The sequence below is a fragment of the Lipotes vexillifer genome, unplaced genomic scaffold (assembly GCF_000442215.2).
Source record: "Lipotes vexillifer unplaced genomic scaffold, Lipotes_vexillifer_v1.1 scaffold738, whole genome shotgun sequence".
Classification (NCBI taxonomy): domain Eukaryota; kingdom Metazoa; phylum Chordata; class Mammalia; order Artiodactyla; family Lipotidae; genus Lipotes; species Lipotes vexillifer.
In genome coordinates this window covers 437,556-441,946 of record NW_006769699.1, presented here as the reverse complement: position 1 = coordinate 441,946, position 4,391 = coordinate 437,556, and the positions used below count along the sequence as shown (strand labels likewise).

The following is a 4,391-nucleotide window of genomic DNA, read 5'->3' as shown; positions in this document are numbered from 1 at the left end:
GGGGGGGGGGGGGTGCTGCATCACATGGCTTGTGGGATCTTATTTCCCAGACCAGGGATCAAACCCATGCCGCCTGCAGTGGTAGCACGGAGTCTTAACCACTAGACCACCAGGGAATTCCCTATAATTTTATAATAGAAAAAATAACAAAACTCTGGGCCCTAACACAGGCTGCTTACTGTGACTATTCCCTATAGGCAGATGTATCCCAAGAACACCCACTTAGTTCTGGGCAGAGATTTGGCCGATCACCAAGGGGAGACTAATAGGAACTGGGTACTCCCTTCGGGTTTACAGCCCCAAAGCAGCAGGACCTCTGCATACATCTCCTTTAGTGAGAAAATCAGGCATGATGCGAATATTCTTTAGGAGAAGAATCCAAAAAAAAGGCAGCGGAGAGAAACTCTTCCTCAACAGTTTCGTTGCTGCCATAAACTTCTGCTCCCTGAGTGCAACTTAAATCATCCTCACGTAGTTCCTAAGTCCATCTGGGAAGGGCCTGATTGAACCAAGTCTGTTTTAAAAATGTCCCCCAAAGGATCCCAAGTAGCACTCACAGGGTCGGGCAAGGTGTGGGAATCAAAAGGAGATGCTATTTCCTTTTTAGGACAATGCAATTCTGTGGAAGAGGCTTCAAGTAGAGAGTAGACAAGGAATCCACAACACACAGACACACACAACTCACTCACACCTGAAGGGGCTGTTCCGCTCTCTTTCCTGTAAGGGACAAAGTGGAAGGTTTGCTTAGTTCAGGCTGGCCTTGCATGGCAGAACCTCTCGCTGCTCTGTGTACCTGGAGTGCTTAGAGCACAGCGGCCTCTCTTTCCATCTAGGCTCAACAGCCGTGGAAACCTGTCCTTCCCCAGAATGCACAGCCCCGCAAGCATCCCAGAGCTGCTGCCACGGCTACGGACAGTGCGCCAGTGAGCAAGGAAGTGCCTCGAAACCGTCCTCTTACTTGCGTGGCCTCAGCAATGCCAACGGAGAGCTGACGGAGCACCAAATTCCTCACCCCTGGGTGCCCGTCCCAACAGAACTGGTCTCCCAGCTCTCATGGCCCGCTTGGAGAGTTGGGGGAACACATGGGAAAGCATTTGAAGGATTTACAAAGGAGACCCAGCAGACCAGATGGTGAGCTTTTTGTTATCTTTATGAGCCCAACTGGCCACTTGCATCATCACTAGTCATGACTCTGACCGACTTTCGACCATCCCCCAGATCAAAATCACCCTCGAAAGAACAAGACTACATCTCTGTAATTATTCCAAAGAGTGTTCCCTAACTGTGAAGGTCCTCAGTGAAAGAACATCCAGTAACATTTCCAATAGCAGCCTGTCCGAGTTAACATAGCACCTTCGAGAACAAGTATTCTGAGGGGATGACAATGAACTGGAAGTCTTCCTTTAAGACTCAGTCAGGTTACTTTATCATCACTCCACATTCTCAGGCATAGGTGCGTGTGTACACGCATGCACGCGTGCACTCACACCCATCTACCCTCACCACACAACTTCATCTGTACAAATAATGACACCCTCAAGGTGTTTCTCCAACAAAAATGACACTGCGCTAGCCAGCTACTCCTGTTCGGTAATGAGAACCGTCCTGCTAATTCCTCAGCCAAATGAAGGCACATATTCCTTCAACAATCGTGCTTCTCCTCGTATATTCTGAGGTCACCGTTGCACCTCGCCGACATCCTCCATGGAGAGGCTCAAGTTTACGAGCCATCTGCGAGAATTGAGTACCGATAACGGGTTTAAAATATACCTTTCACAACTGAGTTTATGGAACCTATGCTCATGTATAAAATTTCCTCATCTATAACCTCTTAATCCACTAAATCCGGTTTCCAACTCCATCATTCACTGCACTGGCCCTTTAGAAGGTGGCCAGTGGTCAGCTGTCCATCCAACAGACGCTGGGTTGCCATGATGGCACCCTGATGTGATGCTGGGCTTTGTCAGTCACTCCTTTCCTTCTCAGTAACTGAAACTTTCCTTTCCCTCGTCTCCTTCCCTCTCCACAGCCCATCTTGGCCAGCCTCTTTCCTAATTTCTTCCTTGGCCAACCTTCTGAATCCTGGCCTGCTTCTCTCACTGGACATGACTTCAAGGGAGGTCACCTCCACAACGCCACCCGCCAAGGTCCTCCACACCTTTGCCTCCAGCACACGATTCTCTTTATAGCCCCGTCCCCATACCTTCATGTTGCTACAGGACTTTTCCACAAGCAGGTTGAATTCATTATTTCTACTTACTTCCCCCAAATCTCTTTTGAACTCATTTTAGCCAGTGGCACTATTATTCACTCAAGTATTTAAACCAGAAGCCTGGAAGTCATTCTCAGCATCCACTTCCTAGTTGTGTGACCTTGGGCAACTGACTTAACCTCTCTCTCTCTCTCTCTCTCCGTTTCCTCATCTGTAAAATGGGTGTAAGGGTGATTGTGCAGGATGATGGAATTAACACATATAAACCGCTCCGCCTGGTGTCTGGCACAGAAGGACCCCACTGTGATTGGCTGTGGTTATTATTTTAAAAATTTGTTTTAAAATTTAGTTTTATTTTTGGCTGTGTTGGGTCTTTGTTGCTGCACGTGGGCTTTCTCTAGTTGCGGTGAGTGGAGGCTACTCTTCGTTGTGGTGCGCGGGCTTCTCACTGCAGTGGCTTCTCTTGTTGCGGGGCACGGTCTCTAGGCACGTGGGCTTCAGTAGTTGTGGCACACAGGCTCAGCAGTTGTGGCTCGTGGGCTCTAGAGCACAGGCTCAGTAGTTTTAGCGCACGGGCTTCGTTGCTCCACGGCATGTGGGATCTTCCTGGACCAGGGCTTGAACCCGTGTGCCCTGCACCGGCAGGCAGATTCTTAGCAACTGTGCCACCAGGGAAGCCCTGGCTGTGATTATTTCTCTAAGCAGAGTGAGGGGAAGGAGCCTCACCTGGAGTGGCAGCAGGTGGCAGTGGTGACAGGCTGAGAGCTATAGGCAGGTGCCCCAAAATCTATGGATGGAGCTGGATCTGGTGGGTGAGGACCCCGAGTGGTAAATGAGTTCTGCTTCAGATTAGTCACGGGACCTGGGACCCGCTCTCTGAACCCACATGTGGGGTGGTCACATTCTAGTCTAGGGGGGGAGAGTCAGCAGGCAGTTTATCCTCAGAACCTCCCTTCCCTGCACCTCACCCTCTCCAGGCAACGGCCTCTTCTTCCTCCTACCAAGTCCGCTCTTAGGCAACTTACTTCAGTCAGGTGTATCTTAATATCAGCCTTATTAAGTACACATTTGATGAGAATTCAATGGGTTTGGGGTTGGCCAGACTGGCTGCGAACCTTACTAGCTGCACAGCTAACATCTTCTTTACAGGGTTATGTGTTTAAATGATATAATACACTATAAAACACATGCTATGCCTGTGAAATGGGAAGTTCCTTCTGTTCTCTTATACCCACGGCAAACCAAATATTCCTAAAGTAACAGCAAGTCTGGGTTTCCCTTTTTCATGTACCCTTGGCCAAATGAGCTTCCTTGACTTACTATGTAATTCCATGTACTTGTCTACAGAACAGGGATAACACTTCTTGTCGCCAACTTCCTAGGATTCTGGAAGAATATATTTTGCACATCGTACAAGGCTGCTATGGCAACGAAAGCCCTGTGGACCACATGTAGCCCTGATAGATTAGAATGAGAAAGACCAACCTCAGCAGAGACGCAGGGGAGCAAACCCACGTGTGTGTTGCCAGTGGCATCAAAAACTGGCCCAGCCTTTCAGAAGAGAGGACTGGCATGTGTCACCAGTGCTACTGAGCTGTGTGTCCCTTTGGATTTATTAACTCCACTCTGGGAAATGCATCCCAAAGAAATGACACCTGCTCCTTCCCCCATGCTTCAAAAAAGACATCTGCAAACTTTTTCAAAACGAAGAAATGAAGCAACCTACATTTCTTTAAAGGGACTGGGGCACCTTACCACAAAAGGATGAGGTATCATGATATCATGAGATATCATGTCATGCTTGGTGGAGCATGTTGATGTGTGTCATGTGTGTATGGATGTGTGTTCAGTGTCGTCATCTGGAACATGGGAATCATGAGTGTACCTATCCCATGAGGCTGCGTCAGGGGGTAACAAGTTCAGGTTAGAAAAGCACTTAGAACAGTGCCCGGTAAATAGGAAATGTCACTAAATGCTTCCTATTATTCCTATTAATTATTATTTTACCAAAAGGGAAAAGGAATAAAGAACAACACAAAACAGCATGTACATATCGATTAGAACAATGGTATTGGATATGAATAATTTCTAGAATAGAATCCAGAGGAATAAAATGTTTTAGTGTTTGGTAGCTTCCCCCTCCCAACCCCCCAACTTTTTTTTTTTTTTTTTTTTTTTT

At 47.6% G+C, this 4,391-nt stretch overlaps 1 protein-coding gene across 6 annotated transcripts in view; it reads right to left on the bottom strand.

Annotated features, from left to right (window-relative positions):
• The window catches only part of KIAA1217 (KIAA1217 ortholog), a 323,890-nt gene that overhangs the window by 45,827 nt on the left and 273,672 nt on the right, over nt 1–4,391 (bottom strand). The window lies entirely within an intron of this gene.